Source organism: Bombina bombina, chromosome 1, assembly GCF_027579735.1.
Source record: "Bombina bombina isolate aBomBom1 chromosome 1, aBomBom1.pri, whole genome shotgun sequence".
Taxonomy (NCBI): Eukaryota; Metazoa; Chordata; class Amphibia; order Anura; family Bombinatoridae; genus Bombina; species Bombina bombina.
Genome location: NC_069499.1, coordinates 713,903,917 through 713,929,017, shown reverse-complemented (window position 1 = coordinate 713,929,017; position 25,101 = coordinate 713,903,917).

The following is a 25,101-nucleotide window of genomic DNA, read 5'->3' as shown; positions in this document are numbered from 1 at the left end:
TCCCCCCACATCGCCGCCACTCTATTAAATTTTTTTAACCCCTAATCTGCCAACCGCACATCGCCGCAACCTACATTATCCCTATGTACCCCTAATATACTGCCCCTAACATTGCCGACCCCTATATTATATTTATTAACCCCTAATCTGCCCCCCCAACGTCGCCGCTACCTACCTACACTTATGAACCCCTAATCTGCCGACAGGACCTCGCCGCCACTATAATAAATGTATTAACCCCTAAACCGCCTCACTCCCGCCTCAAAAACCCTATAATAAATATTATTAGCCCCCCTTAAAAAACCTAACACTAAGCCCCTGAAGATCTCCCTACCTTATCTTCACCACGCCGGGTATCACCGATCCGTCCAGAAGAGGGTCCGAAGTCTTCATCCTATCCGGCAAGAAGAGGTCCAGAAGAGGGTCTGAAGTCTTCATCCTATCCAGCAAGAAGAGGACATCCGGACCGGTAGACGGCATCTTCTATCTTCTTCCATCCGGCGTGGAGCGGGACCATCTTGAAGCAGCCGACATGGATCCATCCTTCTCTTCTGGCGACTCCCGATGAATGAAGGTTCCTTTAAGTGACGTTATCCAAGATGCCGTCCCCCGAATTCCGATTGGCTGATAGGATTCTATCAGCCAATCGGAATTAAGGTAGGAAAAATCTGATTGGCTGATTGAATCAGCTAATCAGATTCAAGTTCAATCGGATTGGCTGATCCAATCAGCCAATCAGATTGAGCTCGCATTCTATTGGCTGATCGGAACAGCCAATAGAATGCAAGCTATATCTGATTGGCTGATTTTAGATTAGGGTAGGGCATTTTTTTATTTTGGGGGGCTTTGTTATTTTTTTAGGGGGCTTAGAGTAGGTGTAATTAGTTTAAAATTCTTGTAATCTTTTTTTATTTTTTGTAATTTAGTGTTTTTTTTTTGTAATTTAGTGTTTGTTTGTTTTTCTAATTTAGTTTAGTTGATTTAATTGTAGATAATTTTAGATAGTTTAGTTAATTAATTTATTGATAGTGTAGTGTTAGGTTTAATTGTAACTTAGGTTGGGATTTATTTTACAGGTAATTTTGTAATTATTTTAACTAGGTAGCTATGAAATAGTTATTAACTATTTAATAGCTATTGTACCTAGTTAAAATAAATACAAAGTTGCCTGTAAAATAAATGTATAATAGCTACAATGTAATTATTAATTATATTGTAGCTATATAAGGGTTTATTTTACAGGTAAGTATTTAGCTTTAAATAGGATTAATTTATTTAATAAGAGTTAATTTTTTCGTTAGATAAAAATTATATTTAACTTAGGGGGTTGTTGGTGTTAGGGTTAGACTTAGCTTTAGGGGTTAATACATTTATTAGAGTAGCGGCAAGGTCCGGTTGGCAGATTAGGGGTTAATACTTGAAGTTAGGTGTCGGCAATGTTAGGGAGGGCAGATTAGGGGTTAATACAATTTATTATAGGGCTTTTGAGGCGGGGTGAGGCGGTTTAGGGGTTAATACATTTATTATAGTGGTGGCGAGGTCCGGTCAGCAGATTAGGGGTTAATAAGTGTAGGTAGGTAGCGGTGACGTTGGGGGGGGCAGATTAGGGGTTAATAAATATAATATAGGGGTCGGCGGTGTTAGTGGCAGCAGATTAGGGGTACATAGGATAATGTAGGTTTCGGCGGTGTATGGAGTGGCAGATTAGGGGTTAATAATAATATGCAGGGGTCAGCGATATTGGGGGCGGCAGATTGGGGGTTAATAAGTGTAAGGTTAGGGGTGTTTGGACTCGGTGTACATGTTAGGGTGTTAGGTGCAGACTTAGGAAGTGTTTCCCCATAGGAAACAATGGGGCTGCGTTAGGAGCTGAACGCTGCTTTTTTGCAGGTGAAACTGCCCCATTGTTTCCTATGGGGATATTGTGCACGAGCACGTTTTTTAAGCTGGCCGCGTCCGTAAGCAACGCTGGCATTTAGAGTTGCAGTGGCGGTAAATATGCTTGTACGCTTCCTTTTTGGAGCTTAACGCAGCCCTTCAGAGAACTATAAATACCAGCGTTGTTTAAAAGGTGCGGGGGGGAAAAAGACACGCGTAGCTAACGCACCCCTTCTAACGCAAAACTCTAAATCTAGGCGAGTATTCCTTACAATGATGTGCTGTATTTTTATTTTAGTCTTGCGAGTGTCTGCCATACATAGGGGCATTTTATCTATTAAACTACTTTTATTTGAATCAGAGGTGTGCTCTCTTTTTTCTTTTTTAGTTCTTATTCCAAGGATTCCATGGATTCTGAATTGAACTGTGTTGATATCACAGACTTTTGTGGGTGTGCATTATATTGTTAAACCACACTGGCGCTGCACAAATATTTTTGAATTGCATCGAGCTATTAGATAGGGATATCCAATTTTACTATATATTCATTGGTGTTGTTGTGCAACTTTGTACCCTTCTGTGTATCCTTCTTTTTGAGTGTGTGCACTAAGTAAATAATGTCTTAGCTTTAGCTTACTGACCATAGAGACTCAAACTAGACTTACTGTTAGTATTACCATATAGAGACTAGCCCAGCATGTTTGCTCATATAGGCATATTGATATTTCTCCAAACAGCAAATAGTTACTCTAATGCCCAACTTCACATGGTATATACCTCCCCTTAAACCTGCTACAACAATAGTTAGCATCTCAGGATCCGTACATTTCACATGAATAAAAATGCACAAACCGTGGTAGCAATGCTTCCAGGGATTAATTTGCATAGCCTAGTGTAGGTTAACTTAAGAGTGCATTGGTGAAGTGTTATGTTGATTAGTGATGTTCATTTTCAATTTTAAACAAAAAATTAAAAAATGTAGATGTTGTGTGTCTTGGTTCTAACTGCTAGATTTTTGTTTTCCATGTCAAGCTCTTATGTGTAATGTATGCAACTCGTATATTAACTGCTTAATGTGAGGGAACATTTCAGTTGCACTAAGTACAAAATGTCTTAGCTTTAGCCTACTGATCATAGAGATTCAAATTAGATTTACAGTTAGTATTATCATATAGAGCCTAGTCCAACACGTTTGTTCATACAGGCATACTACAATATCTCCAAACAGCAAATAGTTACCCAAATGCCTCACATGGTATATACCTCTCCTTAAACCCACTATAATAATAGACAGTATTTTAGGAACCGTACACCTCACATGAGTAGTTTACTTCTAAACCTTTACATCTCCCTCGTATGTTATAGAGTTCATTTTCTTTGCATGTCCATTATATCATAATCTTAACCATATTATGTTAACATAGGTCCAAGAGTGACCATTTTTATCATTACACTCCCCCTAGATACAAGTCTAAACTGTTTGGGTCTGAGAGTGGCTCAATATACCATGAGAGGGATCTATAATAACTAAAATAGAGGTTTCAATTTAGTTGGTTCAGTATTATTCCTGTAATATCATTTTTGTCTATTCTGTAAACAGTCGACTACATATGAATCAAACATGATTATTTACTATCACCTAGATTACGAGTTATGCGCAATATAGAGAAATTAACAAATGCAATAAAAGTTGCGTTATTTAACCCCTTATAGCGCAGCCATTACAAGTTTTCAACAGCCGGCTTGTGCGTGTGATATGGCTGCGTTGAGCTCCATACCGCACACAATACAAGCGCTAATTTGAACTGCTCGTGCACGCTTTCCCCATTGACATCAATGGGGAGAGTGGGTCAGAAAAAAGCCTAACACCTACGATCGCGGAAAGAAAAGCTCCGTAACGCAGCCCCATTGATGTCTATAGGGGAAAAAAAAAAGTTATGTTTAAACCTAACACTCTAACATAAACCCCAAGTCTAAACACCCCTAATCTGCCGCCCTCTACATCGCCGCAACCTACATAATGTTATTAACCCCTAATCTTCCGCTCCCGATATTGCTGCCACCTAAATAAAGCTATTAACCCCTAATCTGCCGTCCCCAACATCGCCGCCACTATACTAAAGTTATTAACCCCTATTCCCCTGCACCCCAACATCGCCCACACTATAATAAATCTAGTAACCCCTATTCTGCCGCTCCCCGACATCGCCGCCACTAAATAAAGTTATTAACCCCTAAACCTCTGGCCTCCCACATGACTGCCACTAAAAAAACCTATTAACCCCTAAACCGCCAGCCCCCTACATCGCAACAACCTAAATTAAACTATATATTAACCCCTAAACCTAAGGCTAACGTCCCCTAACTTTAACATAATTAAAATAGACCTAAATTAAACTTACAATTATTAACAAAATAATTCCTATTTCAAACTAATTTTGTACCTGTGAAATAAATCCTAAGATAGCTACAATATAACTAATAGTTATATTGTAGCCAGCTTAGGTTTTATTTTTATATCACAGGTAAGTTTGTATTTATTTTAACTAGTTAGATTAGTTAGTAAATAGTTATTATTTACTAATTACCTAGTTAAAATAAATACAATCTTACATGTGAAATAAAACCTAACCTGCCTTAAAATAAAACCTAACATTACAAAAAATAAAAAAACCTACCATTACAAAAAATAAAAAACACTAAAATTACTAAAAATAAAAAAACTACCATTACACAAAATAACAAATGAAATTATAGAAAACAATAAAAATGATTCCTATTCTAATACACTTAAAAAAACCCACCCCAAAATAAAAAAGCCTAATCTAGAATAAACTACCAAGGGCCATTAAAAGGTCCTTTTGTGGGCATTGCTCTTTTTCCTGCCCTTAATAGGGCATTCAGTTATTTTATGAAATGCCCAAGCCCTAATCTAAAAATAAAAACCCACCCCAAAACGAAAAAAAAATACACAAAATAACAAACAAATGATCAAAAGTAATAAAAATTATTCCTATTCTAATACCTATTTAAAAAAAAAAACAACCCCAAAAAGAAAAACCTAATCTAGAATAAACTACAAATAGCCCATAAAAGGGCAATGCCCTAAGTTAAACAGCTCTTTTACCTGAAAAAAAAAATCTAAAAACCTAAGCTAGCAATTGCCCTGAAAAGGGCATTTAGCTCTTTTGCATTGCCCTGAAAGTGGCATTTAGATCTTTTATGAAAAGACTAAATCCTAAACTAAAAAAAACCCACCCAAAAAAAAACCTTCACTAACCCCGAAGATCCACTTACAGTTTTTGAAGTCCCATTTGAACGATCTTCATCCAGGTGGTGAAGTCCTTATCCAGGCAGCGAGAAGTCTTCATCCAAGCGGCCTCTTCTATCTTCATCCAGGAGGCACAGTCCTCATCCAGGTGGCGAGAAGTCTTCATCCAGGTGGCCTCTTCTATCTTCATCCAGGCGGCATCTTCTATCTTCATCCCGGCGGCGCAGAGCGGGTCCATCCTGAAGACATCCGGTGCGGAGCATACTCTTCATACAGTCGCCACCATATACTGAATCTTCAATGCAAGGTACGCAATTTAAGATGGCGCCCCTTGCATTCTTATTGGCTGATTTGATTTTGGAAATTCAAATCAGCCAATAGGATGAGAGCTACTGAAATCCTATTGGCTGTTCAAATCAGTGAATAGGATGAGAGCTAATTATATTCTATTGGCTGATTTGAACAGCTTATAGAATTTCAGAAGCTCTCATCCTATTGGCTGTTTTGAACAGCCAATAGGATTTCAGTAGCTCTCATCCTATTGGTTGATTTGAATTCCTAAAATCAAATCAGCCAATAGGAATGCAAGGGACGCCATCTTGAATTACGTACCTTGCATTGAAGATTCAGTGTACGGTGGCGACCGTATGAAGAGGATGCTCCACGCCGGATGTCTTCAGAATGGACTCGCTCCATGCCGCCGGGATGAAGATAGAAGATGCCACCTGGATGAAGATAGAAGAGGCCACCTAGATGAAGACTTCTTGCTGCCTCGATGAGGACTTCGCCACCTGGATGAAGATCGTTCAAGCGGGACTTCAAAAACTGTAAGTTAATCTTCGGGGGTTAGTGAGTGATAGGTTTTCTTAAGGGTTTTTTTTTGGTGGGATTTTTTTTAGTTTAGGGTTTGGGCTTTTCGTAAAAGAGCTAAATGCCCTTTCCAGGGCAAAGCGAAAGAGCTAAATGCCCTAAAGGTTTTTGTTAGAGTTAGGTTTTTATTTTGGGGGGTTGGTTAGGTGGTGGATTTTACTGTTGGGGGGTCTTTGTATTTTTTTACAGATAAAAGAGCTGTTTAACTTAGGGCAATGCCCTACAAAAGGCCCTTTAAGGGCTATTGGTAGTTTATTGTAGGCTAGGGTTTTTTTTATTTTGGGTGGGCTTTTTTATTTTGATAGGGCTATTAGATTAGGTGTAATTCTTTTTTATTTTGGATAATTTCGTTTGTTATTTTTCATAATTTAGTGTTATTTTTTGTAAATTACTATTTTTTATTTTTTGTAATTAGATAGTTTGTAATTTTTAGAGTAGTGTTAGGATTTTTATAATGTGTATTTTAGTTTAATTTAATTGGTAGTTTAATATTAGTTAATTAGTTATATTAGTTTAATTGTTAGTTTAAACTTAGTTTTTTTTAATTTGACAGGTAAGTTTTAATTTAAAATAGGGAAATTTTAATCTAAAATTAAGGGGGGCGTTAGGTTAGGCGTTACTAGTTTAAATTAGTTTATTGCAATGTGGAGGGCTTTCAGTTTAGGGGTTAATAGTTTAATTTAGCATATTTCATTGTGGGGGGCTTGCAGTTTAGGGGGTTAATAGGTTTATTTTAGTGGCGGTGGTAGAGGGTTTAATAACTTTAGTATAGTGGGGGCGATGTGGGCGACGGCAGATTAGGGGTTAATAATATTTAAATAGTGTTTGCGATGCGGGAGAGCGGCGGTTTAGGGATTAATAACTTTATTATAGTGGTGACAATGTCGGGGAGCAGCGGAATAGTGGTTAATACAGTGGTTAATACATTTTATTAGTGGTTGCAATGTCGGGAGCGGCAGATCAGGGGTTAATAAATTTATTTTAGTGTTTGCGATGCGGGAGGACCTCGGTTTAGGTGTTAATAGGTAGTTTATGGGTGTTAGTGTACTTTATAGCAGTTTAGTTATGAGTTTTATGTAACAGATTTGTAGCGTAAAACACATAACTACTGCTTTTAGATTGCGGAACGGAACTTGTCGGTATAGGCTGCAACGCAAGCTTTTTAGCCTCTCCTCAAAACTCGTAATGGCTGCGCTATGGAAATCCCATGAAAAAACGTAATGTTTTACATGTGCGAGACTGACGTTGCGTTACAGGCTAAAAGGCTTGCGGTACAGCTATACTGACAAGACTTGTAATGGCTGCGGTGGTGTTTTAAAGGGACTTTAAACCCCAAATTTTCATTCTTTAGATATCCTTTGTTAAAGAAATAGCAATGCAAATGGGTGAGTCAATCACATGAGGCAAATATGTGCAGCCACCAATCAGAAGCTACTGAGCCTATCTAGATATGCTTTTCAGAAAAGAATATCAAGAGAATGAAGCAAATTAGATAATAGAAGTAAATTAGAAAGTTGTTTAAAATGGTTTTCTCTATCTGAATCATGAAAGAAAAATGTGGGTTTAATGTCCCTTTAACACTAAAATGGCCATGGTGTATGTTTTTGAATATTACTTTAACATGTTTACTTAATACTGTGTGCTCGAATAACCTCAATAAAAAAACCTAAATAAAAAAAAAGAAATTAAACAAACATCTTTCAATGCCAATATGAAACATGAAAATTGCATAAAATATTATACAATTGTGCACATACATTTTATGTGTCACATAAGCAAATATATAACAAAATCAGTGTTGCGGTGAGGGAGTTAGGGCAAGTGGAACTCAGAATGCAGGAATAGATAGGCTGAACAACAGAAGTCTTTTAAAAAGATTTACTGAATGAATAGCAAAAGAACAATTGGCAGTTAGAACTGAAGAGAACACCTAAACAGTAAGTATATCATAAGCGTCAGGGCTGAACACTAGAATCCTTTACAATTTCAGAGAACCTTGGAGGGTTGCAGAAACAAAGTCCAGTGGATTCAAATGCATCAGTATTGCAATATACCTAGTGGGAACTGTTGATGAGCTTGCCACAGAATACAATACAGGTACAGAAGACTTAGCAGGTTTGAAGATAGTTGTCTTTAGTACAGCAGACACAGGAGAATCAGCAAACACAGGATACTCAGCGGGTATTGTTTGTGAGGCTGCCACAGGATACCAGGTAGGTACAGCTGGCACAGCAGGCTTGAAGAAAGCTGGCACTGGTATAGCAGTCATAGGAGACTCAGCAGGCACAGGATACCCAGCGGGTACTGTTGGTGACACTGTCATAGGATACCAGGTAGGTACAGCAGGCAAAGCTGGTTTGAGGAAGGTTATCACTGGTATAGCAGACACAAGAGACTTAGCAGGCACAGTACACCCAGTGGGTACTGTTGGTGAGGTTGTCATAGGATACCAGGTAAGTACAGCAGACAAAGCTGGTTTGAGGAAGGCTGTCACTGGTATAGCAGACTCAGGTGACTCAGCAGGCACAGGATATTTTGCGGGTAGTGTTGGTGAGACTGCCACGGGATACTAGGTAGGTACAGCTGGTTTGAGGAAGGCTGTTATATGTTCACTTAATCATTTTTTGCAATGACTACTTCCCAAACAGTGATAACAACCCTTTTTAGGATTAGACAGGAAGCTTTGTTTTATTAGCCTAGATGGCCCTATATCAAGATGTAAAAAGCTGTTTTCTAAAATTCTTGGACCTTATAAAATGCTGGCATGGGGGAGTTTGAAAAAATAGAAATATTGGGAATATTTTTACTTTCTCTATTATACTCAGTAACAAAAAACACGTTTTTTTGTATTTTCTTTTTTCTTAAAGGGACACTGAACCCAAATTTGTTCTTTTGTGATTCAGAAAGAGAATTCAATTTTAAGCAACTTTCTAATTTACACCTATTATCAATTTTTCTTCATTCTCTTGCTTTCTTTATTTGAAAAAGAAGGCATCTAAGCTATTTTTTTGGTTCAGTGCTATGGAAAGCACTTGTTTATTGGTGGGTGAATTTATCCACCAATCAGCAAGAACAACTCAGTTTGTTCACCAAAAATGGGCCGGCATCTATACTTACATTCTTGCATTTAAAATATAGATACCAAGAGAATGAAGACAATTTGATAATAGGAGTCAATTAGAAAGTTGCTTAAAATTGCACGCTCTATCTGAATCACAAAAGAAAAAATTTGGGTTCAGTGTCCCTTTAAATCCAATCAACTCATGTGTAGGTATACACACAACTTTCTTCAGATGTTCTGAAATCATATCTAGAGCATAGCCACATATTAAATTCAGGAGATTGAATTGAAAATAAGAAATTCTGTCTGAACTTTTTTTGTAAATATCAGTGATCAATCCCTACTTACGTTTGCATACTTTGGCAGGGCCGGCTCAATACATTGTGCTACTAGTCCTACTAGTCTGGCCACTGACATTACTAAGCCTGCCTATCTGCATGCAACCAATGCTTATGCACAATTTCAGCATAAGTGGGAAGAAGTTAGGGGTTAATTCCGTTTCTTTGTGCATTCCCACACAAAGACAGAACACAGGGGTCTGACAGTGACTGACTCAGTCAATAAAGTGCTGCCCCTTGTCAAGTGCTGCCTGGGTCCCTTGGACCCACTTGATCCCATGGTTGAGCCAGCCCTGTACTTTGGTATCAAGAAAGTCAATCGCACTATAAACTGACTTGTACTGAAAAAGAGAAGACACCATATTGAGCTCTTTTACAAACTTCATCAATGAGTCAATGTCGCCCCCAATACACCAAAAATATAATTGATATAGCACCACCATGTGGAGCCATATTGAAAGAAACTATTTGTGTGTAAACAATTGTTTTTTAAAATACATTAAAATATGTATTGGTGTATGATAGAGCAATGTTAGAACCCATCATGGTCCCCTGCTTTTGAATATAATATCGATCACCAAATAAAAAATAATTGCAGTTAAACAGCTGCTTCAATAAATTCAAAATAAACTGAATTTGGATGGTAATTCATTGTCCACTGGTAGATAATACATAATTAACACCTTCTATCCCACTTCTGTGAGTAATTGATGTATATAAACGCACTATATCAAGCCAAAGTAGTATACATTTTCCACTTGAAATAATTACTGCCTGTATTTTCTCAATTAAGTCACCTGTATCTTTAATATAAGAGGCAGCATTTTCCACAATAGGCCTTAGAATTCTGTCTAAATATACAGATATATTCATCAGAATGGAATCAATAGGGCGACCAGGAGTTTCTTGTAAACTCTTATTATTTTTTGGAAGAATATATAATACTGGGGTCTTAAATTCTTTTGGTATCAAAAATGTAAGTTAAGTTGTCAATAAGCACATGTTTAAATTCGTTATCAACCTTCATTAGCTCTTTTCTAATAACATAAACTAGATCTTTATTAATTATAGCATAAACCTCAGTATTAGTTAATAAGCTATACATTTACATGATATAATAATTGTATCCATAAGTACTTTGGCTGCTCCCTTATCAGCATGTTTTTAAATCACACTAGGATAGTTTTTTAGGAATTTCAAAGCTTCCAATTAATCTCGCTTCAAATTGTGTAGTATAATATATTATCTAACCCGTTCTTTCTCTGATGTTCTAATTTACATTTGTAATGCCTTAACATAATTAACAACCAACTTCATTAAGGTTTCTAGACTAGATACAAACATGCTCTTATTCCTTAGACCTAATGTTTACGGATCCAAATTATTAAAGCAATTTTTCTCATACGTTGTTTATAGATCCTGAGCAAAAAATTATTTGAATTTTAAAGTGTGAAAAAAAACTTTAGTAAATTAATCTGCTGATTAAATTAAATACTCTTTTCCAGAACTTTTTGTGACAAATTAACTACTTGTGTCTGTTGCTCCTCCTGGAGCCTCCGGTTACCATTCTGCGTTGTTGTCCCCTGCATTTTTGTTGTGGTGGACGATCTCTCTTACCATCATTTATGGTGGTGCCATCTGACACTTTGCCGCTGTCTGCGTCAGAGTTACCCTGTGAGGAATCAAAGGAAAGTGGTGAGCCGTCAACTTCTGTGTCCACTTTTGGATCTCTGCGTGTCTTGAGTTACGTTTCATCCTATGATCACGATCATCATAATTACTGTTTAGCCACCTATAGACAATGCCCTTCAAGTTATCCTGCTCATCTTTGGCAAATTTACAGCTTCTTCAATGTTGGCCTTTTAATTCAGCATACCCTCTCAAACAACACACAAACCACACACTCTCATACAAAACACACAGCGCACAGCGCTCTCATATATATGTTTATCTTTACAGGATTATGAAAACACTTCAAGTGACAGATTCCTTTTGACTTTTGTAGAGGGCTACAGAGCATTGCAGTCAACAAGTTACAGCACTGATATTTTCCAGACATGGGTCTAAAGATACCATTAACAACATTTAAATAATTTTAAAATGTGCGGCTCTCTAGCTTACACTTGATACCAGTTCCACTTTGGATGTCTCAAGATTAATTTTTAACATAAAAGAATTTCATAAGCAGAAACCCGCCCCGCTGCCATAAGATTTTATGCAACTGTATACAATGATAAGTAATGCAGCACTGCACATCACTTGCACTAAAGAGAAAACAAACTTCATTCAAGCTATCAGAAAAACCTTCCAAAAATATTGTTTTAAATACAATCAGGAGTTAAGAATCAGGAGTTAAGAAGCAGCAGTCATAAGACTGCTGCTCCTTAACCCGTCCGCCACCTCTGAGGTTGCAGACTACAATCATCCCAATCAGATACCGAAGGATGATTGACACCCCTGCTAGCGGCCGATTGGGTGCAAATGTGCAGAGGGCGGCATTGATATGCTGTCAGCATTTATCAATGTCGGGCGGATATGATTTGCTACAGTGAATCATGTCCACCCGCTATTTGTTAAATCTACCCCTTTGTGTTAACCACCTCAATTGGAAGTGTATTCCATGAATCAACAACCCTTTCTGAAGCATTTTTTTACAGAAAGGCTGGTGGATTGATGGAATAAACTTCCAATTGAGGTGGTAAACACAGACGGCGAGATTACGAGTTTTGCGTTAAGAGCTATGCGGTGCTAACGAGCAGTTTTTTCTCACCGCTCACTTACCTACAGCACTGGTATTAAAAGACAAGAAGTGAGCCTAGAGCAAAATTTAGCTCTGCACTGCACTTCAATACCAGCGCTGCTTAAGTCAGCGGTGAGCTGGTCGTACGTGCTCGTGCACGATTTCCCCATGGGAATCAACGAGGAGATCCGGCTGAGAAAAAGTCTAACACCTGCAAAAAAGCAGCGTATAACTCAGTAACGCAGCCCCATTGATTCCTATGGGGAAATAAATTTTATGTTTACACCTAACACCCTAACATGAACCCAGAGTCTAAACACCCCTAATCTTACACTTATTAACCCCTAATCTTCCGTCCCCGACATCGCTGCCACCTACATTATATTTTTTATCCCCTAATCTACCGTTCCGGACATCGCCGCCACTATAATAAACATATTAACCCCTAAACCGCCGCACTCCCGCCTCGCAAACATTAGTTAAATATTAATAACCCCTAATCTGCCATCTCTAACTGTCAGGGTTTTTTCTCTGTTTTGTTTGCCATGTGCTTCTGGCAGCCATTTTACTCACCTCTCTTGCTGACTCTGTTGCATACTGTGTGATGCTGCTCATTTCCTTAACTTCCTTTTATGGCCAGACTGGTGTACATCATCCGTGTGAGACAGGATGCAGTCCCAGAATTGTGATGTCATCACTTATTATTTAAAGGGCCTCTGTTCAGTATGCTTTGCCCTTGCGTTTGTGAGAGCTCCTGTGTATTACCTGGCTGTCTGACGTCCCTCCTGGTTCCTGATCCCAGGCTTGTTCCTGACTCTGCTGTTCTCCTTGTTCCTGATTCCGGCTCGTCTGACTACTCGCTTTGGCTCCTGACTCGACTCGTCTGACTATTCGCTTTGGCTCATGACTCGGCTTGTCTGACTGCCTGCTCTGGTTTTGAATCCTGGCTTATTTAACTTGTGGACTTTTTATTATTTTTTGCTATTATTAAAGGTGTGATTATTTTTGCACTTCTCGTCTCAGGCTGATTCCTGACATCCTGACACTAACATCGCCGCCACCTACCTACATTTATTAACCCCTAATCTGCCTCCCCCAACATCGCCGCCACTATACTAAATGTATTAACCCCTAAACCTAAGTCTAACCCTAACACCCCTAACTTAAATATAATTACAATAAATCTAAATAACAATTAATATTATTACCTAAATAATTCATATTTAAAAAAAAATACTTACCTGTAAAATAAACCCTAAGCTAGCTACAATATAACTAATAGTTACATTGTAGCTAGCTTAGGGTTTATTTTTTATTGTACAGGCAAGTTTGTATTTATTTTAACTAGGTAGAATAGTTATTAAATAGTTATTAACTATTTAATAACTATCTAGCTAAAATAAATACAAAAGTACCTGTAAAATAAAACCTAACCTATGTTACACTAACATCTAACACTACACTACAATTAAATAAATGACCTAAATTAAATACAATTAAATAAATTAAATACAATTAGCTAAAGTACAAAAATAAACAAACACTAAATTACAGAAAATAATAAACAAATTACAAGATATTTAAACTAATTACACCTAATCTAATAGCCATATCAAAATAAAAAAGCCGCCCCCCAAAATAAAAAAACCCCCTAGCCTAAACTAATCTATCAATTGCCCTTAAAAGGGCCTTTTGCGGGGCATTGCCCCAAAGAAATCAGCTCTTTTACCTGTAATAAAAAATACAAACAACCCCCCCAACAGTAAAACCCACCACCCCCAAAACCAACCCCCCAAATAAAAAGCTAACTAAAAAAAAACTAAAGCTCCCCATTGCCCTGAAAAGGGCATTTGTATGGGCATTGCCCTTAAAAGGGCATTTAGCTCTATTGCGGCCCAAAATAAATAATCTAAAAAATAAACCCACCCAATACACCCTTAAAAAAACCTAACGCTAACCCCCTGAAGATCGACTTACTGTTCTGAAGACCGGACATCCATCCTCAAGGAAGCGGCAGAAGTCTTCATCCAACCAGGCTGAAGACCTCAATGAAGCCGGGAGAAGTCTTCATCCAAGCCGGGCAAAGTGGTCCTCCAGACGGGCAGAAGTCTTCATACAGACGGCATCTTCTATCTTCATCCATCCGACGCGGAGCGGCTCCATCTTCAAGACATCTGACGCGGAGCATCCTCTTCATCCGGAGTCTTCTTACTGAATGAAGGTTCCTTTAAATGACATCATCCAAGATGGCGTCCCTTAGATTCCGATTGGAACCCTTATTCAGTAAGAAGACTCCGGATGAAAAGGATGCTCCGCGTCGATATCTTGAAGATGGAGCCGCTCCGCATCGGATGGATGAAGATAGAAGATGCCGTCTGGATGAAGACTTCTGCCCGTCTGGAGGATCATTTCGCCCGGCTTGGATGAAGACTTCTCCCGGCTTCATTGAGGACTTTCGGCCCGGTTGGATGAAGACTTCTGCAGCTTCCTTGAAGATGGATGTCCGGTCTTCAGAACTGTAAATTGATCTTCAGGGGGTTAGTGTTAGGTATTTTTAAGGGTGAATTGGGTGGGTTTATTTTTTAGATTAGGGACTTTGGGCCGCAATAGAGCTAAATGCCCTTTTAAGGGCAATGCCCATACAAATGCCCTTTTCAGGGCAATGGGGAGCTTAGGTTTTTTTAGTTAGTATTTTATTTGGGGGGTTGGTTGTGTGGCTGGTGGGTTTTGCTGTTGGGGGGTTGTTTGCATTTTTTTTTCACAGTTAAAAGAACTGATTTCCTTGGGGCAATGCCCCACAAAAGGCCCTTTTAAGGGCTATTGATAGTTTAGTTTAGGTTAGGGTTTTTTTTTATTTTGGGAGGGATTTTTTTTATTTTGATAGGGCTATTAGATTAGGTGTAATTAGTTTAAAGATCTGTAATTGGTTTTTTATTTTCTGTAATTTAGTGTTTTGTTTTTTTGTGTGTTTTAGCTAATTTAATTTAATTAATTGTATTTAATTTAGTTAATTTATTTAATTGTAGTGTAGTGTTTGGTGTATTGTATCTTAGGTTAGGTTTTCTTTTACAGGTCAATTTGTATTTATTTTAGCTAGGTAGTTATTAAATAGTTAATAACTATTTCATAACTATTCTACCTAGTTAAAATAAATACAAACTTGCCTGTGAAATAAAAATAAACCCTAAGATAGCTACAATGTAACTATTGTAACTATTATTTTATAGGTAAGTATTTAGTTTTAAATAGGAATAATTTAGGCCTAGATTTGGAGTTTGGCGGTATCCGTGAAAACCAGCGTTAGAGGCTCCTAACGCTGGTTTTAGGCTACCGCCGGTATTTGTAGTCAGTCAGGAAAGGGTCTAACGCTCACTTTTCAGCCGCGACTTTTCCATACCGCAGATCCCCTTACGTCAATTGCGTATCCTGGCCTAGATTTGGAGTTTGGCGGTAGCCGTGAAAACCAGCGTTAGAGGCTCCTAACGCTGGTTTTAGGCTACCGCCGGTATTTGGAGTCAGTCAGGAAAGGGTCTAACGCTCACTTTTCAGCCGCGACTTTTCCATACCGCAGATCCCCTTACGTCAATTGCATATCCTATCTTTTCAATGGGATCTTTCTAACTCCAGTATTTAGAGTCGTGGCTGAAGTGAGCGTTAGAAATCTAACGACAAAACTCCAGCCGCAGAAAAAAGTCAGTAGTTAAGAGCTTTCTGGGCTAACGCCGGTTTATCAAGCTCTTAACTACTGTGCTCTAAAGTACACTAACACCCATAAACTACCTATGTACCCCTAAACCGAGGTCCCCCCACATCGCCGCCACTCTATTAAATATTTTTAACCCCTAATCTGCTGACCACCACCTACGTTATCCTTATGTACCCCTAATCTGCTGCCCCTAACACCGCCGACCCCTATATTATATTTATTAACCCCTAACCTGCCCCCCACAACGTCGCCTCCACCTGCCTACACTTATTAACCCCTAATCTGCCGACCGCAAAGCGTCGCTACTTACGTTATCCTTATGTACCCCTAATCTGCTGCCCCTAACACCGCCAACCCCTATATTATATTTATTAACCCCTAATCTGCCCCCACAACGTCGCCTACACTTATTAACCCCTAATCTGCCGAGCGGACCGCACCGCTATTATAATAAAGTTATTAACCCCTAATCCGCCTCACTAACCCTATAATAAATAGTATTAACCCCTAATCTGCCCTCCCTAACATCGCCGACACCTAACTTCAAACATTAACCCCTAATCTGCCGACTGGAGCTCACCGCTATTCTAATAAATGTATTAACCCCTAAAGCTAAGTCTAACCCTAACACTAACACCCCCCTAAGTTAAATATAATTTAAATCTAACTAAATAAATTAACTCTTATTAAATAAATTATTCCTATTTAAAGCTAAATACTTACCTGTAAAATAAATCCTAATATAGCTACAATATAAATTATATTTATATTATAGCTATTTTAGGATTTATATTTATTTTACAGGTATTTTTGTATTTATTTTAAATAGGTACAATAGCTAAAATAGTTAAAATAATTACAAAATTACCTGTAAAATAAATCCTAACCTAAGTTACAATTAAAAGTAACACTACACTATCAATAAATTAATTAAATAAAATACCTACAATTACCTACAATTAAACCTAACACTACACTATCAATACATTAATTAAATACAATATCTACAAATACAATGAAATAAACTAACTAAAGTACAAAAAATAAAAAAGAACTAAGTTACAAAAAATAAAAAAAATATGTACAAACATCAGAAAAATATTACAACAATTTTAAACTAATTACACCTACTCTAAGCCCCCTAATAAAATAACAAAGACCCCCAAAATAAAAAAATGCCCTACCCTATTCTAAATTACTAAAGTTCAAAGCTCTTTTACCTTACCAGCCCTGAACAGGGCCCTTTGCGGGGCATGCCCCAAAGAATTCAGCTCTTTTGCCTGTAAAAAAAACACATACAATACCCCCCCAACATTACAACCCACCACCCACATACCCCTAATCTAACCCAAACCCCCCTTAAATAAACCTAACACTAAGCCCCTGAAGATCTTCCTACCTTATCTTCACCATACCATACCATGTCCTGATCCAAGCCCAAGCAGGGGGCTGAAGATGTCCATGATCCGGCTGAAGTCATCATCCAAGCGGGAGCTGAAGAGGTCCATGATCCGGCTGAAGTCATCATCCAAGCGGGAGCTGAAGAGGTCCATGATCCGGCTGAAGTCTTCTATCAACGGCATCTTCAATCTTCTTTCTTCCGGATCCATCTTGCAGACCTCCGACGCGGAACATCCTGCTGGCCCGACGGACTACCGACGAATGAAGGCTCCTTTAAGGGACGTCATCCAAGATGGCGTCCCTCGAATTCCGATTGGCTGATAGGATTCTATCAGCCAATCGGAATTAAGGTAGGAAAATTCTGATTGGCTGATGGAATCAGCCAATCAGAATCAAGTTCAATCCGATTGGCTGATCCGATCAGCCAATCAGATTGAGCTCGCATTCTATTGGCTGTTCCGATCAGCCAATAGAATGCGAGCTCATTCTGATTGGCTGATCGGATCAGCCAATTGGATTGAACTTGATTCTGATTGGCTGATTCCATCAGCCAATCAGAATTTTCCTACCTTAATTCCGATTGGCTGATAGAATCCTATCAGCCAATCGGAATTCGAGGGACGCCATCTTGGATGACGTCCCTTAAAGGAGCCTTCATTCGTCGGTAGTCTGTCGGGCCAGCAGGATGTTCCGCGTCGGAGGTCTGCAAGATGGATCCGGAAGAAAGAAGATTGAAGATGCTGTTGATAGAAGACTTCAGTCGGATCATGGACCTCTTCAGCTCCCGCTTGGATGATGACTTCAGCCGGATCATGGACCTCTTCAGCTCCCGCTTGGATGATGACTTCAGCCGGATCATGGACATCTTCAGCCCCCTGCTTGGGCTTGGATCAGGACATCGGAGGAGCTCTTCTGGATCGATCGGTGAACCTGGTATGGTGAAGATAAGGTAGGAAGATCTTCAGGGGCTTAGTGTTAGGTTTATTTAAGGGGGGTTTGGGTTAGAGTAGGGGTATGTGGGTGGTGGGTTGTAATGTTGGGGGGGGTATTGTATGTGTTTTTTTTACAGGCAAAAGAGCTGAATTCTTTGGGGCATGCCCCGCAAAGGGCCCTGTTCAGGGCTGGTAAGGTAAAAGAGCTTTGAACTTTAGTAATTTAGAATAGGATAGGGCTTTTTTTTTATTTTGGGGGTCTTTGTTATTTTATTAGGGGGCTTAGAGTAGCTGTAATTAGTTTAAAATTGTTGTAATATTTTTCTGATGTTTGTAAATATTTTTTTATTTTTTGTAACTTAGTTCTTTTTTATTTTTTGTACTTTAGTTAGTTTATTTCATTGTATTTATTTGTAGATATTGTATTTAATTAATGTATTGATAGTGTAGTGTTAGGTTTAATTGTAGGTAATTGTAGGTATTTTATTTAATTAATTTATTGATAGTGTAGTGTTAGGTTTAATTGTAACTTAGGTTAGGATTTATTTTACAGGTAATTTTGTAATTATTTTAACTATTTTAGCTATTGTACCTGGTTAAAATAAATACAAAGTTACCTGTAAAATAAATATAAATCCTAAAATAGCTATAATATAAATATAATTTATATTGTAGCTATATTAGGATTTATTTTACAGGTAAGTATTTAGCTTTAAATAGGAATAATTTATTTAATAAGAGTTAATTTATTTCGTTAGATTTAAATTATATTTAACTTAGGGGGGTGTTAGGGTTAGGGTTAGACTTAGCTTTAGGGGTTAATACATTTATTAGAATAGCGGTGAGCTCCAGTCAGCAGATTAGGGGTTAATGTTTGAAGTTAGGTGTCGGCGATGTTAGGGAGGGCAGATTAGGGGTTAATACTATTTATTATAGGGTTAGTGAGGCGGATTAGGGGTTAATAACTTTATTATAATAGCGGTGCGGCCCGCTCGGCAGATTAGGGGTTAATAAGTGTAGGCAGATGGAGGCGACGTTGTGGGGGGCAGATTAGGGGTTAATAAATATAATATAGGGGTCGGCGGTGTTAGGGGCAGCAGATTAGGGGTACATAGGGATAATGTAAGTAGCGGCGGTTTACGGAGCGGCAGATTAGGGGTTAAAAATAATATGCAGGGGTCAGCGATAGTGGGGGCGGCAGAATAGGGGTTAATAAGTGTAAGGTTAGGGGTGTTTAGACTCGGGGTACATGTTAGGGTGTTAGGTGCAGACGTAGGAAGTGTTTCCCCATAGACAACAATGGGGCTGCGTTAGGAGCTGAACGCGGCTTTTTTGCAGGTGTTAGTTTTTTTTTCAGCTCAAACAGCCCCATTGTTTCCTATGGGGGAATCGTGCACGAGCACGTTTTTGAAGCTGGCCGCGTCCGTAAGCAACTCTGGTATCGAGAGTTGAAGTTGCGTTAAATATGCTCTACGCTCCTTTTTTGGAGCCTAACGCAGCCATTCTGTGGACTCTCAATACCAGAGTTATTTAAAAGGTGCGGCCAGAAAAAAGCCAGCGTTAGCTACGTGGGTCGTTACCGACAAAACTCTAAATCTAGCCGTTAGTTAATTAAAGTAATTTTCTTTAGATTTATTTAAATTATATTTAAGTTAGAGGGTGTTAGGGTTAGGGTTAGATTTAGGGGTTAATACAATTAATATAGTGACGGCGACGTTGGGGGCAGCAGATTATGGGTTAATAATATTTAGTGTTTGCGAGGCAGGAGTGCGGCGGTTTAGGGGTTAATATGTTTATTATAGTGGCGGCGATGTCCGGAGCCGGAGCGGCAGATTAGGGGTTAAAAATTGTATTATAGTGTTTGCGATGCGGGAGGGCCTCGGTTTAGGGGTTAATAATAGGTAGTTTATGGGTGTTAGTGTACTTTTTACGGCGTTGTACCATAAAACTCTTAATTACTGACTTAAGAATGCATTAGGGATCTTAGAGGTAGAGGGTGTACCGCTCACTTTTTGGCCTCCCAGGACAGACTCATAATACCGGCACTATGGAAGTCCTATAGAAAAAAGGGTTTACGAAGTTTACGTAAGTCGTTTTGCGGTAAGGCCAAAAAAGTGTGCGGGGACCCTAAACCTGCAAGACTCGTAATACTAGCGGTAGTGAAAAAGCAGCGTTAGGACCTGTTAACGCTGCTTTTTCAGCCTACCCCACAACTCGTAATCTAGCCGAGAGACTGTAAAGGAATTAAAAAATGCCTGGGACATGCATTTGGTTCTCCTAAGAAAACAGTAACATGTACTTTGGGTATATTTGATGCCATGGGCCTTTTTGGTTCTTGTCTACCGTCAAATTCTATCGGCTAGATTACGAGTTTTGTCGGTAATGGTGTGCGGTGCTAACGAGCATTTTATTCTCACCACTCACTTAAGACAGAGCTGGTATTACAGGTTTTTAGAAACCCGGCGTTAGCCGCAGAAAAGTGAGCAGAGAGCAAAATTTAGCTCCACATCTCACCTCAATACCAGTGCTGCTTACGTTAGCGGTGAGCTGGTAAAACGTGCTTGTGCACGATTTCCCCATAGGAATCAATGGGGGAGAGCCGGTTGAAAAAAAACCTAACACCTGCAAAAAAGCAGCGTAAAGATCATAACGCAGCCCCATTGATTCCTATGGGGAAATACATTTTATGTCTACACCTAACACCCTAATATGAACCCCGAGTCTAAACACCCCTAATATTACACTTATTAACCCCTAATCTGCCGCCCCTGACATCGCCGCAACCTGCATTATATTATTAACCCCTAATCTGCCGCTCCGGACACCGCCGCCACGTACATTATACTTATGAACCCCTAATCTGCTGCCCCCAACATCGCCGACACCTACATTATATTTATTAACCCCTAATCTGCCGCCCCAATGTCGCCGCAACCTACCAACATTTATTAACCCCTAATCTGCTGCCCCCAATGTCGCAACCACTATAATAAAGTTATTAACCCCTAAACCTAAGTCTAACCCTAACCCTAACCCCCCTAACTTAAATATAATTTAAATAAATATACATAAAATTACTATAATTAACTAAATTATTCCTATTTAAAACTAAACACTTACCTATAAAATAAACCATAAACTAGCTACAATATAAGTAATAGTTACATTGTATCTAGCTTAGGGTTTATTTTTATTTTACAAGCAACTTTTTATTTATTTTAACTAGGTACAATAGTTATTAAATAGTTATTAACTATTTAATAAGTACCTAGTTAAAATAAATACAAATTTACCTGTAAAATAAAACCTAACCTAAGTTACAATTACACCTAACACTACACTATAATTAAATTAATTCCCTAAATTAACTACAATTAAATACAATTAAATAAAATATCTAAAGTACGGAAAAAAACAAACACTAAATTACAGAAAATAATAAAATAATTACAAGTTTTTTAAACTAATTACACCTAATCTAATCCCCCTAATAAAATAAAAAAGCCCCCCAAAATAATAAAAAGCCCTACCCCAGTGATTTTCAACCTTTATTTTGCAGTGGCACACTTTTTTAAATTAAAAAATCATGCGGCACACCACCATCCCAAAATTTTACAAAATAACACATTGTAGATTAATACAGTGTGTATATAAAAAAAAAATACAGTGTATATATATATATATATATATATTTATATATAAAATATATATACACATACATACACACACTGTACTGTGCTGTTATGCCATGCCTCCTACAAACTATACATGATATTGACATTCATTCACAAACAATCATAATGATTGTCTGTGAATGAATGTCAATATGTCATGGCTGTAAATGACGCCTGATGAGCCTGTCACATACCTCCCAATATTTCAAAATTTGAAATAGGGACACCCCCGCACGGGGAAAATTCCCCTCCCCCATCAGTCATTATCTCACTCAAAATAAAATAACGGCCCACAAGCAAAATTTAAAAAATATGTGACATTGTTGTCAGTCTGCCGCGGCACACCTGAGGATCTCTCACGGCACACTAGTGTGCCACGGCACACTGGTTGAAAAACACTGCCCTACCCTATACTAAATTACAAATAGCCCTTAAAAGGGCCTTTGCGGGGCATTGCCCCAAAGTAATCAGCTCTTTTACCTGTAAAAAAAAATTACAATACCCCCCAACATTAAGGACCACTTCGCCCGGCTTCGTTGAGGGCTTCGGTCCGGTTGGGTAAAGACTTCTCAAGGTAGGGTGATCTTCAAGGGGTTAGTGTTAGGTTTTATTAAGGGAGGATTGGGTGGGTTTTAGAGTAGGGTTGGGTGTGTGGGTGGTGGGTTTTAATGTTGGGGGGGTATTGTAATTTTTACAGATAAAAGAGCTGATTACTTTGGGCAATGCCCCGAAAAAGGCCCTTTTAAGGGCTATTTGTAATTTAGTATAGGGTAGGGCTTTTTATTATTTTGGGGGCTTTTTATTATATTAGGGGGATTAGATTAGGTGTAATTAGTTTAAAAAACTTGTAATTATTTATTTTCTGTAATTTAGTGGGGGGATTTCATACTTTAGATAATTTTATTTAATTGTATTTAATTGTAGTTAATTTAGGGAATTAATTTAATTATAGTGTAGTGTTAGGTGTAATTATAACTTAGGTTAGGTTCTATTTTACAGATAAATTTGTATTTATTTTAACTAGGTAGTTATTAAATAGTTAATAACTATTTAATAACTATTGTACCTAGTTAAAATTAATACAAAGTTGCCTGTAAAATAAAAATAAACCCTAAGCTAGCTACAATGTAACTATTAGTTATATTGTAGCTAGCTTAGGGTTTATTTTATAGGTAAGTATTTAGTTTTAAATAGGAATAATTTAGTTAATTGTAGTAATTTTATTTAGATTTATTTAAATTATATTTAAGTTAGGGGGGTGTTAGGGTTAGACTTATATTTAGGGGTTAATACATTTAATATAGTTGCGGCAACATTGGGGGCGGCAGATTAGGGGTTAATAAATGTAGGTAGGTGTTAGTGATATTAGGGAAGGCAGATTAGGGGTTAATAAAATTTAACTAGTGTTTGCGATGCGGGAGTGTGACGGTTTAGGGGTTAATATATTTATTATAGTGGCGGCGATGTCCGGTTCGGCAGATTAGGGGTTAAAATTGTATTTTAGTGTTTGTGATGTGGGGGGGGGGCTCGGTTTAGGGGTTAATAGGTAGTTTATGGGTGTTAGTGTACTTTTTAGCACTTTAGTTAAGAGTTTTATACTACGGCGTTAGCCCATAAATCTCTTAACTACTGACTTTAAAATGCGGCACCAGGCTTGACAGGAGAGGGTGTACCGCTCACTTTTTGGAAGACTCATAATACCGGCGCTATGCAAGTCCCATTGAAAAAATAGGATACGCAATTGACGTAAGTGGATTTGCGGTATTTTCGAGTCTGGCCAAAAAAGTGAGCGGTACACCTGTACCTGCAAGGCTCGTAATACCAGCGGGCATTAAAAAGCAGCGTTGGGACCTCGCAACGCTGCTTTTTAAGGCTAACGCAAGACTCGTAATCTAGGCGTATGTTTCTATTATTTGTGTAACTGTAAAACTGCAAATAATACAAAATGTAAAGTTCACAGACTTTATCATGCATACTAACAAATGCAAATAATTCAGCTGCCAAAAAAGCTATCTAAGCTTACTGTAGGGTTGCCACTTTTTCTGGTCATGTTGATTAGCATACATTTGCATAAATAATTATAGAGCATAAATCAGGAACAGAAGCTGCTACATCTGTTTTTATTGTTTGTTTATAATTAAAGGGACATTCTACACAAGATTTTTCTTTGCATAAATGTTTTGTAGATGAGCCATTAATATAGCCAATCTAGTAGTGTTTTTGTACAAATGTATAGTTTTGCTTATTTTTTTAATAACATTGTGCTGATTTTCAGAGTCCTAACCAAGCTCCACCGTGTCAGATGTATACATGTGTATACAGACTACTGCTGTATCCATTTTATGTTTTCTGTTTTTTCATATGCAGGGAAGGGGGAGTGTCTGCTCTTCTTGTTTTCCCAGCCCATTTTACTTGGTGTCTCAGCCTAACCTCATCAGCAATGCTAAAGTGGGAGCTTCTAAGTAAGTTTTTAAAAGGTTTTATACTGGATTTTTAGATCAGCATTTGTGCATATTCTTCTTTATAGTAGTGTCTGTTAAGAGATAAACAACACCCTTATCTGCAGACTTGGAATAATAGTTAGAAGGTACTACTGAGTTGAGAGATACCGAAATTGGGCTAGATTACGAGTGGAACGCAAAATTATGCTTTCGTGAGCGCGAAATTTGCACTCTACTCAGAAATACTGGCACACGCAAATGTGCAGTGGTATTACAAGTTAAACCCAATTTGCTCTCACTTCTATAGTCTCCAACGGGAGCCTTGTTCTCATGCCGTGAGACACGGCAAAGAACCTATCATGTTGGGCAGCATGTTTAAAATATATATGTATATTAATATATACATATATATCTATGTGTTTATATGTGTATATACACATATTAAAACATAAATATACATATGTATATAAGCATATACATATATAAACAGTATAAGCACAGTGCCCATAGACTGCAATGTAAAGGCACTTTTCAGTGCCATTTTTTTTTCTAACACCCCACATCCCCTCACTTTAACCCCTTATAACTGCTTTGTACAGTTTTTCCCCCAAAATAATAAAGATGCTTATATATATATATTATTATTTTTAAATGAACTGTACACTTTATCATGGGAGTAATTGGGGGACTTTTTTTAATTAACCAGAGGATAATTAACCAGAGGACTGACCTCTGGTTAATTGCGCTTAGCACAAAGTGCTACTGCGAGCTCAACCAGCCAATGGCTGG